The 16,498-nt window shown below is 28.8% G+C and overlaps 1 long non-coding RNA gene across 2 annotated transcripts in view; it reads right to left on the bottom strand.

The window, feature by feature from the left end:
* The window catches only part of LOC142319180 (uncharacterized), a 41,509-nt gene extending 28,759 nt beyond the window's left edge, over nucleotides 1-12,750 (bottom strand). The window contains exon 1 of one of the 2 annotated variants that reach the window (XR_012755128.1): nucleotides 12,503-12,750. This is a non-coding gene — a long non-coding RNA (uncharacterized LOC142319180). The remainder of the gene's footprint in view (nucleotides 1-12,502) is intronic. The other variant, XR_012755129.1, reaches the window with a different exon arrangement.
* Nucleotides 12,751-16,498: the final 3,748 nt, after the last annotated feature.

Below are 16,498 nucleotides of genomic sequence, written 5' to 3'. Positions count from 1 at the left end.
TCACAAAATATCAAAAATTAATTATAAAATAAAAAATCACAAGTAATTGGAATCCATATATTAGTAAGTTGAATAAATTAGAATACTAAATAAAAAAAATACTTAAAAGTAAATAACAATTCAAGCTGTGAAAATGATTACAGCATATATATTTAATGACTAACTCGATAGAATTCATCCTGTTCAATAGTGTTCCCAAACTTTTCCGAGTCGCGACGTCCTTTTTCAATTAAGATTTTTCCACGGCGCCCTACCCTAAGTAAAAGTATGACTACTCGTAACTAAGACATAAAAATAAATAAAACCCGTCATTACTTTTTTACTTTATTAATATTAAATTAATAACTATAAATTTCTTGCTTCAATTAATTATGAAGCTTTTACAATATTTCGCGGCGCCCCTGTGAAGAGGCCGCGGCTCCCTGGGGCGCCGCGGGGCACACTTTGGTCATCACTACTGATCAATACTCATTACACAGAAGGCTGAAAAACCGCACAAACAAACTCTTTGTAGCAATGTGGTTTATCTTTTCTTTAATATGACGGCTTAATTTCAATTAAGTTATATTAATAATACCTTCTTGTTAGCTAATACTTTTTCGTGACATGAATTCTTTTTTTTTTTTTTTTAACTGAATTTTTACGAGCATCGACTGCTAAGGTCTTTAGCCCTCGTCACATTTTTTAAAAGAAGTTATTATCTCCATCAGGATCGTCATATGTAAGGGTGTAAAGGGCCCTTACATTTTATTTAAAAACACAAACTTCACAATAAACATTAAAACATAAAAGACAAGGACAATCACAAACACTTACGGGGTGTAAAGGGGCCCAATATTATAATTTGAGATAGGTTCTCAAAAGACCATGAAATTAAAATTAAAATTAAACTTATCAATACCATATATTTCTTTCTTTCTTCTACGAAGTCTCATTTATAGTTTGTTTAAGCACCCTCGGGGCGACCAGAACCGCCGTTGAGCAGTATATCAGTCGTGCCAGGGTGCCGTGGCAGTTGAATCCTTCTTATATCAGGCCATAGGCATGCACGGCGTACACCCATAGCTTCGCGCCCTCAATCCACCCTTGAGGGTCCCCCATTCCATCATCGGACACACCCCGACTCACTGCTCTTGAATGCAGGTGAGCCAAAATGGCCTAGGCAAGAGGGCTACCTCCCGTCACTATACGTGCCACGCTTCGAGACTCCCTTATATGTATATATAATACTACCGCTTAGAGTATCTTTAATCACAGCTTTAAACTTCCATTTTATACACTTTTAAGAAGTCCACTGGCGTGTAAAAATGCAACTATATTTTCTTCATTTCCATTATCCAGATCAGCACTAATATTATTTGTAAGACGGAACCTCTTTCTGAGGTCCTCTCTTGGTACACTCTTCTATTAGATGCTTGATTGTCAGTGTTTTATTACAAACACCGCACATTGGTCTCACTTCGCCGGTTAACATATATAAATTTGTTAATCGCGTGTGACCGATTCTAAGTCTGGTCACCGCTACTTGTTCTCGGCAAGTCAACTTAAAGTCGCTTTTCCATTTATAAGGAGAAGTTTTAACTGAGTTTAATTTTGTATTTAAACTCCTCCATTCAGCGTTCCACTTGTTTTTTACTATATTTGTTAGACGGTTTTTAACATCTGCCAATCTTACAGGAAATGTATCCAAATCATCGCAGACTGTTGCCTTTCTGGCAGCTTCGTCTGCGATTTCATTACCTGTAATACCAGCATGCCCCGGAGTCCATACAAATACGCATCGCTGTCCTCGTTGTTTTAGTACGTATAAAATGGACAGGATGTTTGCAATTAAGACATCCTTAATGTTCTTGTTCCGAATTGCGACGAGTGCACTTAATGAATCGGAATATATTATCACTCTCTCTTCGCAATAGTGTTCAGTGTAGCGAAGAGCTTGCTGAATTGTAGTGAGTTCTGCCGTGTAGACACTGGCCACATCTGGCAGTTTCCAAAAGTGGGCTTCTTCTACATATATCGAGCATCCAACACCATGTTCGGTTTTAGAACCGTCAGTATAAATTCTAATATGTTCTTCGTAACTACTGACGGTTGCTAAAAATTCCTGCTGGATGATCACTGCTGGTTTCTTTTTCATTTCTCCTTGAGAGAGATCCAAATTTGTATTTACCGCTGGCAAGAGCCATGGCGGTATTTCTCTAGTAGAAATTGCTAGTGTCTCTGGTATAGCAATTTCATATTTTCTTCTTAATTCGTGGTACCTAATTCCGGTTGGTCTGGAATAGGTAGCACGATGTTCATATACTGCAGCCATAGGATGATTCGTAAACAATTTATTATTTATATGAGCAGGGAAAGCCCATACATTTGCTGCATATCTTAACAAAAGGATCTCTCTTCTATAATGTAGTGGCATTATTCCGGCTTCACACATCAGACTAGCCGCCGGACTTGTGCGGAAAGCGCCTGTTGCATATCTTATTCCGCTATTATGAACTACGTCTAACTTTCTTAAGTGCGACTTTCTAGCGGATGAATATACGATACATCCGTAGTCTAGTTTAGATTGAAATAATGCCATGAATTCTGATGCCATGAATTTAGATTGAACCAATGCAACCATGAATTCTTAGATCATCTGATGATATCTGTAAAATAAGTGTTTCTGCAGTATCAATTATTTTCTACAAAACTGTTATGTAAGAAAGATATTAAATAATCAATTTTAAGATATTAACTAATTTTATTTCATCTTGAAGCGAGTGAGCGATACTGTCAACCGAAATACGATGGTGCTATTTATCAATCCCTACTGAAATAATGAAAGTGTTGCGCAGTTTTTTAGTGTTGAATTTTTAAATACTTTTGAATATCTTTGATTTTGCTTTTATTAATCGGATTTGTTTTCGCCAAATATCTTTTTACTTGTCAATCTAAATTGAATACATCATCTTAGCAATCTTTGAAAGCTTACGAAAAAAAATTATTGAAGATGAAGGAAAGAATCAGAACAACTTATGGAAACGAGTCTATTAACATTCTCCATTGACAAGGACACAGCCAGCATCACTTGTAAAGCATTTGCATCACAGATATTATTTAAATAAGTCAGATATATATGCAGAAGAGTGCATAATTAACCCGCTGCATGCTATCATTACATCGATAAAACAAATACGTAATATCATTTTGATCTTTGTGGTGCATCTAATTCTACTAACACATATTTTTTTTTAGTACTATAAAAAACTGAGTTATTAAGTGGATATTTAAATGAATATGAGAGTAACAATGTTTTAGATATATCCCACGATCGGAAACTAAAATAGAAGCTAATTATAATTATTATCTTTCTCTTCTTTTAACTAATAGGTTCAAACACATGTTATCAAATATTTTTACACAAAATTTATAGTTAAAGCGAAGAGAAAGCAAATATAAAATAAAGAAAATGATAATTCAACGATAACAATCAAAATCAATGAACGTGTTCTTTGAACACGGAAAAGCAATCATGTTCTTTGTTTATCTTTTAATATTATTTATAATTAGATTTATATATCATTAACAAATCTAATTGTTGGGTTTGGTATCAGTAGGTACGTAAAAACTCTTTGCAGATCGCAAAGAGAGTTGGCAGTCGCTCTTTGATTTCGCAGTCGAGAGTTCCAGCGTTCAACTCCAAGTAAAGGCAGTTACTTTTATACGGGTTTGAATACTAGATTGTGGATACCGGTGTTCTTTACTGGTTGGGTTTCAATTAATCACACATGTCAGAAATGGTCGATCTCAGACTGTACAAGACTACACTTCGCTTACACGCACACATATCATCCTCTGAAGTAATACCTGACGGTGATTCCCGGAAACTAAACAAGTTTTTTCTAATCTTTTCTAATAAGTAATTTTATAAGCATGATTTTTTTATTATCGTAATCACTGTCATCTATATTACTGAGTTATTCACAATTACTGTTACTGTGTAATTCACCGTGTTATCTATCTTGTCATGCAGACATGATAATATTATCTATTTAAAACAATCGAATCACAATTTTATTTCTAAATAAATACTTTTAAGTTGCATATTAACGATAAGAAAGAAAACTAATAAGAATTATCTTATCATGGAAACATGAAACCCCCAATAATATTAACAAAATATTTCTATTCATTAAATGCAATAAATATTTTTTAATATTATTTCTGTTTTTAATATTCTCATTCTTCATCTTCTTCTTTTAAATAATTCCAATTAAACAATTTTTAAAATAGTAACAAAATAAGTCAAAGAAGATTCTCTTAAACCACATCAATTTGGTATATAGCACAAAAAAAAAAATACTAAATGATATAAGTTAGTTGTTATATTAAAAAAATTTAAAGTTTTTTTTGGACACCACAATTAATATTTTATCCGATTATTTATTTATCCAGAAATCTATATTTTATTAAATTAAACACTTTCTGAAATGGTGGCGTATCCTGAATAAAGTCCAACAAATTTTTAACCAAGCATATATTCCCAAATTTCAGGCAAATATTTTTTTTCTTTTTTATCTTGCAGTAAATCGAAATACTGAATAATTGGAACCGAACCTTGGTTCGGGGTTTCAAGGTACCTTGAAATCTATATCAGAATTAGTGTATTTCATTAAATTCTAATATTTTTAATTGAGAAACAAGTAAATAATGACGATAAAGTGTTCTGTGATTTAAACACTTTGTATTAACTTATCGTTGATCTTTGTTTCGTAGATCGTATTAACACTACTACATTCCATGATATGGGGGAAAATAATATATGGTGACACCATATTATTTTTCAGTGTAGTTGCATTTAAATCTATTAATTGTTTTTAATTTAAAATAATAAAGAAAACTAATTGTGATGTTTTAAAACAAGGTATATTACCAACTTCATTATCTAACTATACAAGTAATAAACAAAAAATTAAAACTTTTTGGAATTTTAAAAGCGGAGAGCTAGGGTTGAGATAAGTAGTAACGATTATTCACAGGTTGACGAGTGTCTTTCTTTTCTAGATCGTGGATACCGGTGTTCTTTGGTGGTTGGGGTTTCAATTACGCACACATCTCAGGAATGGTCGACCATGAGATTGCACAAGACTATATTTACATTCACACATTTCATCCTCATTCATCTTCTGCAGTATTACTTTACGGCGGTTCCGGAGGCTAAACTGAAAAAGAAAGAAAGAAGATTGACGAGTGTGTTATAAAGTGGATAAAACGACTGTGGAGCTCTAAATTTCATCTAAGCAAAAATTTAACGCATCGAGAAGGGTTAAAGACCAAGAATTTGTAAAGAAATTGAGAATCTATAAAATTAAAAATTTTTGATCGATTTTTTGATTTTACGGACAGGCATAAAATTTAGTTCAATAATTTTTTTCAGTGAGAGTGTATCTGTAGAAAGTTAAATAGCTGAAGAACTGTTTTTACGTAGATTATCCATTATTACTGGGAACTGAGAATCAAACCGCACATCCAATGTAAATGAGACCGCTCATTTTTCGTGTGTTTGTCCAATAAGATCTTTAAGTTTAAAGGGGAAACGCCAATAAGGGAAGTTACAAAGATTGGTTAGGGCTAAATTTTTCTAAAGGATTTATTATAATAATATTTTACCTGTAGAGTAAAAATAAGGGGAACTCTTTATCAGCCGTAGCTTAAAACCAAGGCATTTGCAAGTACACGTTTATACAAACGTTTTCCTTCAAGTGGTTTCCAGGAATACACTACAGGAACACAGTGTAATATTTTGTTAATCATCTTGTGTAAAACGAAAATTTCCTCAATTTCGTATTAATTAATGTCAAAATCAGATTGAAAAACCTGGAAATTTGAAATTTTACAGAGGTGTTCATTCTACTTAGTCAAATTTCATTAAGAAACAAAATATTTCCCTCCCTCTAAAACACATAAAGAGGATTTCTTAAGAATGAAGATATCTGTATCTCCTGTTGAGTTACAACCTGTGATTTTCCAAGAAAGTTTATCTCTAACGTAGAGTAAATAGAATTTAGAAATTTCCTTTTAACCTCCCCTCCTGAAGAATATGAAAATTGGATTAAAAATGAATATTAACAGATTTTGAAAGTGTTCCTTTTATATTTCTGTTCATAACAAGAAACTTCTCTATTTTCCAGAAATGTTGAAAATGTTGAATTTCAATTAGTTTAAAAGAAAATTACTTTCCTGATGCTTTATAAATCAGTCAACCCTCTTGAAACTCATACGGATATTCAAATTCAGTACATAGTAGAAAATATTAATGGATAAATCGATATTTATATGCATAGTATATAAGTATAGAAGATACTTATATACTATTATATACTCGATGAAAATGAAGTCTGAGAGCCGTGATAAAAAAATTAAGTGGACATTCCTTCCAGGCGACCGGTGGAAAAATATGATATTTTAAAAGTTTCGTATGCCAATCGTTGATCAAAAATACTTTTTATTATACTACAATTATTAAATTATTTTTATATTTCTTATATCTAATAGGTTTTAAATATAATTAGACAAATGTACATTTTACACCACCAAATTTATTAATTTAAGGAGTGTTACTACTCACAAAACGTTTCTGTTAAAAACTACTTGTAGTTATCTAGAAATTGTTCTTGTTTTATTTTCTTCGATAAATAAAACAGATATAACGGTTTTAAAATAAATAAACTTAAAATTTCGAAATTGCAAATACTATGCTAAAATAATTTACAAAAAATAAGACTTAATTACGTATTAAAACTTATAGATATTTACGAAATTTTAAAATATGAAAAAAATACTGGTGTTGGCTAATTATTCTATATAATCTTGCATGTTTACAAAATTATTATTTGGTTTTAGATTTTTATTACGTTTCAATATAGTAAGATACTAAGACTTAAGGATATTGTAAGACTTAATAAAGAAAATAATGTTGAAGTACATAATTACAGTAAAAGAGATTTTTTGTTTGTTTCTGTAATTGCCATATATTATTACAATTCGATGTGTTTATGTCTATTAGATAACAAATATTACGCCAAAAAGTAAATGGATATTCTTGAATCAGTCGATACAAGCTAAATCTTGTATTAACTGATGGGCTATGGGATAAAAAATCACATAGTATAATTAATTAAATTGATGAATAAACCTATTAGTCATATACTCGTAAACTCTTTAACGGATGGATTGGCGTATGAGACAAAACTCATGCAATTTCCTAATACTATCGGTTTCTTATCATATTGTAATATATTTTTAAAATTTATTTCAGGAAAACTATTTTAATCATAATACTGTTTATAAATAATTTGTCAATATAAAGCGGGAATTTTATAAGCGATTCTAAGTTGGCCTGACGTTTCCAAAATGAATACCGGGAAGCAATTTTTTATCGTCTCCATTTTCTTTTCTTTTTCCTTACATTAGTTTTTAATGTTTTTTTTAATTTTTTATTATCTATTATATTTTATTTTATTAGGCATTTTTTCTAACATTATCTACAACAAAAATAGAAATGTAACATGATATATCAAAAATACTTTTCATCTAGTAATCATTGACCAAATGAAAACCAAGACAAGAAAAATCATCTTTAGTAAGTCATCCACACTTTGTATGTAGGATAAACATGTACATGTTGGGGAGGCGTATGTCTAAATATAACGTAAATATATATAACAACTTATTTATTTATTTTACTAATTTAACAGTGGCGCTATCTCCAACAATGATCATAAGTTACAACTGAATAGAAACCAAAATCGTCTAGTTTCGACGTTGTAAAAACGTCCAGAAGTAATATTACTGTCCTCTAGTAAACGACAGATGTAATTTACTCTTCTGATTGTGGTACATATAAGAGCAGTACTGAAAATTCAGTGTACACAGGGTAGTACATTTGGGAGAAAAGAATCTGTCCAAAAATGCCTAGTAAAAACATTTTTTATAAAACTTTCCCTGTCGTTTCTGCCTCCTTTAAATCTCCAAATTTTGGAAAGATTCTTTGCTTTCAAGTGTTATATTACAATAAGAATGTAAATTTACTTACTCGTTGGTAATATTACTGTTCTCTGTGTCAATAATTCTGTAGCCTATTCTGAGAACATTACTTTTACTAACGAGAGAAAAATCGCTATCTTCTGAAATATTTACTATACAGAATACAATTTTACAATTCTTTCTAGTAAATTTACCAAATTACGTGAAAGTCAATGGTATAATTACTAACTTTGGTGGAAATGCACACTCTGCTCGTTATTTCTATACGTTTAGCGAATAAGCTTTGATTAAGAGTACCAAAAAATCAATCTGTCACTTTAGTATGCATTTAAAAGAATGACGATTGTATTTTTTTGTAAGTGAATTTTGAACTTTAGAGCGATGTACATTACAAATTATAAATTTTTTTTATGTTTTTTCATGTTTTTTATGTATCTAAAATATCGTCATTATTAGCAGTATAAAGCCAAAAGTAATGCATTTCTGTGACTTTTTTACAGATATAAAATTTTCTTCCTCAGAACAGAATTTTACTAGTTTTCAATTATGAAATGAGGCGCTTCATGAGTTAGAATGCTTCTATTAAAATTTTTAAGCATATTTCACATTCTCCATTTGATTTACCATAATATCATAATTTCTCTCACTAGACATTCAATATTAAATAAATCAGTCCTAAAATTTACCGAGACATTCTGGTTCGGGGCAAAGAACTGACATATTGCAATGATATCATTGGTTTTGTTGCAGTGCAATTTCGTAAAAGATACTAAGTCTAACATCGTTTTTAGTTTGAAAATGTTATTGAGGACAGGTATATATTTACTTTTTCATGAAACTGTAGTTTATTTTTCAGCCGCTTAATTGAATAATATTTTTGAAATAGTAACATTTCTGAAACATGATGCAGAAGAAAGTAAAAACAAAGTAGGAGATTAGAAATTTTGAAGTTATTTAGACCAAGGACAACAGAAAAAAAAGCATGACTGAGCGAATGAATTAAAAAAAAACAATACTTATAGGATAAATATTTTGAAATGTTTACTTGGTTTAGCAAAGCTATAAAAATTGAAATATAAAAATCACAGGAATCGATTTATCATTATAAATAAAAATATAGAAAAAAAATAACATGGATCTTACGATTTAATTTGATCCAATAAGGCTGCAAAGACGTTCAAGGTAATAACACTGCAGGTTTTAAAATAATTGCTTGCTTCTCGTATATTTAAATAGTATGTTTTATACTTTGAATGCCTCTGTAAAGAAACTCTATTACTTTTCTCGTCTTTGAGTAATACGATAATTTCAATAAAGTAGGTTAAGAAGAATTTATTTGTTTTTGTAAAAGCAAAAGCTTAATGTATACAACGCATGAGAAGTTATATAAGACATGTAATTGTAATAATTTTTTTTTTTGAGTACTTGTTTAGTGAGTTTTTAGGATCTCTTAATAAAATAATTAGTTGCAATGTTAAGAACATTAATGAAATGTTAATAAAATTACCGGAAATAGTCAGGGTCAAGTTCTTCAATTGCGTATCGATGGAAATCGTACTGCTTGAAATAACACGTTGCTCACTTTTCCATACCCATGTGTCTGTGCAGATAACTAACCAAATAATAATTATTTAATTTTGTCCAAATAATAACTATATTTTCACTGGTTATGCTTTTTAATAAAGTTGCCCTGTCGGTTCTGCCCCCCTAATACTCCAAATTAAAAAAAATATGTCAAATTATTTACTATATTTTTCCTTTTTGAATTTAAGTAAAAGTAACAAAAGTAATAATTTCAACCGCGTAGAATAGAAGGTAAATTAATTAAAAAAGATATTTTATAAAAATAATAAAATTTATTATTTAATTATTTTTATTTAATTATGATAAAATGAATTTATTTTCGATATTTTCAAATTTATAGAAGATTTTTTTATTAAATCACCCATTCTGAGACTGAAGAGAAGAATTTCTGAAAACCGTCCTTAGTTTAGTTCCTAAAATGAAAATAAGTGTTACTTCTAATTTTTACGTTTTCAATTTAGTTGTTTAGGAAAGGTGATAAGTTGGTCACTGGCAGAGGGACGTAATTAGTTTCAGAAAAATAAATTTTAGTTAACATTTTATCATAAAAAACACACACAATTTTGAGGAAGGGATAAGTGATAAACTACAATAATGAAACCTCTAAACATAATCAACAGAAGTTTGTAATATCAAAGAGTAATAAAATTTCGTAATAGAAAGTTCGACTTAAAACAGATCCACCTCAATCTATATATATATATATATATATATATATAGATTCCTTAAATTAAATTATTCCATCCTAAAGGACTGACCATTCAAGATTTTTCAAAAATATAACTTAAATATTACTTTGTTACTATTTACTTTTTATTAATACTACTTTGTTAATTTACTTTGTTAACATTACTTTGTTACTTTGTTATTATTTTGTTACTTTTGCTTAAATTCAAAAAGGAAAAATATAGTAAATAATTTGACATATTTTTTTTTAATTTGGAGTATTAGGGGGGCAGAACCGACAGGGCAACTTTATTAAAAAGCATAACCAGTGAAAATATAGTTATTATTTGGACAAAATTAAATAAAATATTACCAAAACTCATCTGAATTAAAAAGTGAATTTAAAATTCCGTTTGACCTCGTCCAGTACACGGATATCGTGTACATACACAACTAATATTAACGCATATATAAAAAAAAAATAGTTTACACCTCATAAAATTTTAAAATCAAAACGTTAACATAACTGTAACTTAAAGTTAACATCATTCGATATAAAAACTTATCACACAAATAATCCAATAACAAAATTATTTTCCATTCTTAAAAACAAATTCAACTGTAAAAGAGTTCCATCAAGACAAATCTCAGATGACGTTATTATAAAGCGTAATAAAACCTGATAGCCTTTCTAAGGCTTCCTTATCTTAGATGAAATCTATCTACAAAACAAAAAACAAACACACATTCTTATTAACAATTAATATACTCACAAAACACTTCACTGGCAGAGATATGTGATGAGTACTCTGATATACGGAACCAATACAAGACAATTTAAATTACTATTAACTTATATAAAAAATACAATTCACATCTCAAGTCACCCAATTTTATGAAACCATCTGTTTTTTAGAAATATAATCAACAGACTTCCCAACACACCCATGTCACGTGAAGATCACATAGAAGTTTGCATTAATATAAAATACCTAGCACCCAATCATAGATATAAAACACATTCACTGATGTACTGCTATATAAAATAAATAAAATTTAGAACCAAACCAAATAAAACAAAAGATCCCTTACACTTACACACTTACTTTTCTATTCTCTTACTTTGTAAGAGAATACAAAAAAAAAAAATAGCTCACAAATTTAGAAAAACCTCTTACAACGAGGCCTTCACAACTAATAATAAAACAATAAGAAATACAATTGCTAAACAAATAAAATACTCTGGATATACATATCTACTTAATTGTTCGCAACGAGGTTTGTTTGCATTTTGTCTTCGACACAATGAACATTTAAAAACCCTACACAGCAACATAAAGTCAACATTTGCCAATCATATTATAGACACAAATCCACTAATATTTACAACAAATTTGATAATTTAAGGGTACATAAAAAAGGGCATATTCTTAACACAATAACAATATTTTAATATACGTAAACATAAAAAAATAAGTAACAATGACATGTTACATCAACAGGTACAATCTGAATTCAACACCTTTTTTTAACACATTCTAAATACGTGTTAATTAAATTAAAAAAAAAAAAATGCCTACATTATTATCGCATGATGCCACTGTTAGAACAGCTGCAATATTCGCTGGAGATATATATTAAGACAGCTAAAAATATTTTGTAAAAAGTAAGTCACTGTGGTTAGATCATTCTTTTCAAAAGATATGATATTACTAACATTCATTTACAATCACATACCTCACAGTCTACTATAACTGGTTTGAAAAATAAATAAATAACTTAACTTGTTTGTATTTTATTAGTTTTATTAAGAAGTAAAAAATTAATAAAATAAAATTAGACGAATGGGAAATTGAATACTTGATGAATAAAATGTGTAATTAAAAATGGAAATGTGTAACTAAAAAGAAGTTGAAACATAAAGCATAAACTGTATTTTGTATAGACGTTTAATTTTAATTAATAAATTAATTCTTGTTTAAAAACTTGTACAAAAGCAAAATATTTCAGGAAACTAAAGAAAATATATTAACATTTAGCAAATAATGGTACATGAGAATAGAAAAAAGGTGCTAAAAATTCTAATGAAAATGGTTATACACATGGGAGGGATAAAAAAATGAATAAGTAAATTATTGTAGTGACAAACTAAAACTAATATCGAACATTTTAAATCAGAGTAACTGCTTTTTTAAATTAATTAACTGAAATTTTAAAAACTAACCTTTGATTAAGGCGATAGTGATGAAATAAAACTCTTTTCCTTTGTTAAACGCGTCTTGTTTTCTTCCTACAAATACGCAAAATATAGTAGAACCAGATCTAATTATTGTTTTTATCTTATTTTCCCCTACTACAACTCCTACATGAGGCGGTCAGAAAAAATAATCATAACAGGTTTCACCGACAAGTTTCTTTAGAATTTTAAATGTCGCTTTCCTCATACCACTATTAACAATGCAAAACTCCCGTTCTAAGTTTCTTACATGTTTAAATGGAAAAAAAGTGAGAACGTTAGTATTAAGAAAAAATTCACCATTTTTTTTAAAAATACGGATAAAATTTTAGTTTAACTGAAATAAGAGAAAGATATAAAACTATGGAATAATTGTTAATATTCTTGGAAGTTCTTTCCCGACTGATATCTATAAAGTAAATAATCTATTACTGTTTGGTTTTACAATAAAACAACACAAAATAAGAAACTTTTGCAATTATTTTTTTTAATAGTTTTTCAACACTGTTAAGTGTGAAGTTATGTTCGGGCTAATAATATAAACTTTTTTCTCTAAGAAAATGATACTCACTACACTGTCAATCCTCATGAATAGCATTAAGGGATCGTTTTTTGAAAAAAATTTTGTGTCCTGTTTTACTGATTAAAAGTAGTGTAGTGAAATAATTTTACCTTTCGTAGTAATAATAACTATGTCGTTTTCGGAAATAACTTATGTCGTCTTCAAATCACAAAAATAACTGTTGAGTACGTACTAACGAAACGCCGTTATTACTTGCAATCTATCTTTATTAATAATTTAGAAAATTTATTGAAGGTAATCATCAATGCTTTACTTTTTCTATCTTCCTCTTATGAAAATAACAGTTATAATAAAAATTAACACAGTAATAATGTTGTTATTCACATAAATTTCATTCTTGTTATTTAAATTCCTTATTAATATTTTAATTGTGCTTTCAGCCTTCATAAAATTCTACTTTTAAATAAAATCTACGAATGTTTGTAATAAATCTCCCACTTAATTAGTATACAATCTATTAAAACATCACTAGTGATTTAAGCTCAATAATTTTTAACGTGATTATTTTCAGCTAACTAGGATCAAGAAGCGAGAAAGTACGTGTATTCGAGTTTTGAGCCTTTTTAAAGTAAAAACGCCCATTAGATTTTTAAAAAAAATTAAATCATCTTTCAGATTATTTATGTTGAATGATATTAAACATTTAATTTTACTAATTTTTGCTTTTCCGTCTATAGTGACACATGCTGTTGTATCAACTATACCTATAACGGGAAAGTATATAGATTGATCAAAAAAATCTTAAAACTTTCAGCAGTCTTTTAAAATTTTGTGCATTAAGGAAGGAGACCTTTAATTTTTTTTAATATCGATTTAAATCAATTGCAAATAATCTGAAAAAAAAAAATTTATTCCAATCTTCCGAATTCCAAAAAATATTTTTTTGCGTATAATTTGGTATTTTTTACTGTTTTTAGTCTCCATTTTTTACTGTTGACCCCGTTGATCGAATTTCTTCAAAATTGGTTGACAACAATTTACCTTTGCAGGAAAAGAATGTAAAACATTTTTGAAAAAAATGTATTATTATATTTTTTTTTTAATTTAATTTTTGTCTTCTTTTATAGTTTTTAGAGTCTATTCATCTTTCACTAAATTAATTAAGCCTTGATTTCATAATACGTGACCGATTAATCTTATTACTGATCATTAAGGAAAATATTTAGAGAATTATTGAGTAGATCAGTTAATATAAACATTAGTGAGATAATGATAGTTTTTACTTCCTTATACGAAGTAAAGGAAGTATTAAATTTTCGTGAAAATTTTCTGTTTTCAGATTTCAAAGGAAATATCCATTTTGACAATCCCTGAATCCATATTGACTAGTTTCGGCGTGACATCTGTATTTACGTATATATATTTTTACAGAAATTGCTTTGTAATATATTGAAAAAGGGAAATAACATAAGAATAATGTTTGATGTATTACACCAATCAGGCAATAGAGAAAATTATTAAATTATTTATTGTTTACAAACTTTCATTAAAGTGTCTTAGGTAAAACCACTAAATATAAGGTGAAAAAAAAGAAAAAGAAAGTGGGGATGAAAATAGAAAAGAACTAATGAAATATTGCAAATATTTCATATTATCGATCATATTTCTGATCATATTCATATTTTTTTTTGATCTAAGGATACCAGTTACATTAAAAAAAAAATGAATACGAGTATATTCAACGGTATTCGCCTTAAAACACCGAAGCAAGAAATTAAAGGATTTTTTACCAAAATATGAACAACGAATTGACGATCATCCGAATTATTTGTGATAATACTTTTAGAGAATGATGACAACTCGTAACAATGAGGTAATGTAAAGTATAAAGGTAAAAAAGTTAAAATATTTTGAACTTGTTTTTAATTTTACTTTTAAGTTGCAAAATTTTAACATTTTAAATATATTAACTGATCATAGGATCAGTAATTTTTCATTTTGTAACGGTTTTGTTACATTTATTATTACATACATTTTGTATTCAGAATACATTGAAGAATTCATTTTGCTATTCAAAAAAACGTTTGAGCAGTTAAGCGCAAGAATACCGACTTTTCGTTATTTTATTTCCTTTCGAAAAGTATGAACTCATTCTAATTAAAAATTTTACAAAAAAAAAGCTTTTGATCCATAAAAAATAGTTACACGTCAAAAACGCACAACAATAAAAACAATGATTTAAAAAAATTAATAAAAATAACCGCAGATAAAGAAACATTAACGTTCCAACATACAGTATTATAACGAACTATGTTTCTAACTTGCCCGCTTAAATTCTTTTGATCTTAAATTGAGCGTAACTCATCCAATCTTCATAAAATTTTCACATACACAACCTCAGAATACGAGTACAGCATATATAAATTACAATGAAATTGATATAGTAGTTTTGGAGATTTTCGAGCCACAAAATTTTATACATAGGGATACACACACACATATATATATATATATATATACACACACACAGAGTGAAAATGAGTTTTTTCCTTTTTGTGATATGCGGAGTAAGAAAATACCATCCACTTAAATTGGGGGTTCCTTCTATATATATATATATATATATATATATATATATAAGTCTGTAATACCGAATTATAGGTATAATATATTTCGTAATACCGAATTTATAAGTCCAAAAGTAATACCGTACTTTTCTTCGGTAAGTCAGTAAAAGTTACTACCATACTTACTTATATGGTAAAGTAAGTATGGTACTTTATATGGTAAAGTTACTACCATACTTACTTGGTAGTTACTTTAAAAAATAACTACCATTCTTTCAAATTTAAAATTAGCTGTTGTTTTGTGGTGTAGCTGTGTTTATTAAGTGTTGTTATATTTTATAATTAGTGAAATAGATATTTGTACAAGATTACTGCGGACCTCGTTGTACATTTGGGATATAAGGAAAAATTTTTTTTTGTAAGGTATACTTATTTATATGTCATTTTAGTCTATCTTTTTAATATTTTGGTTGGGTTAACCTAGACCATAGAGGAATGCAACATGATCAGTTACCACGAGCTAATATGTTCGACTAAGGGCCATCTGATTGTGGAAGTTATCAAATAACATCAAGAAAACGTGGTCCGTTAACATCGTCGAGTAGAGAGAGAGAGAGAGAGATCCAAGTAAGGTAGCTCGTAGAAAATTAATTGGAGATGAAATAGCGAACAATTTATCCGGAAATTCAAGGGATAACGATAGTATAATTGTGGAATCTCAACCTACATCTAGTCAGTGGAGGACCATACCTATGCCTAGAAACTGCACTTCATAATCCTAGCAATGATGGATTACCCATATCGAATACATTAGAGGATACAAATATTAAGAACCAAACGGAACCCGTCAAGCCCCACCTATTTTACTTTACGGGATAAATTATGTACTAATGT

This window comes from Lycorma delicatula, chromosome 2 (genome assembly GCF_047948215.1).
Source record: "Lycorma delicatula isolate Av1 chromosome 2, ASM4794821v1, whole genome shotgun sequence".
Taxonomy (NCBI): domain Eukaryota; kingdom Metazoa; phylum Arthropoda; class Insecta; order Hemiptera; family Fulgoridae; genus Lycorma; species Lycorma delicatula.
The sequence above is the reverse complement of the archived record's forward strand: the minus strand, read 5'-3'. Positions and strand labels throughout refer to the sequence as shown.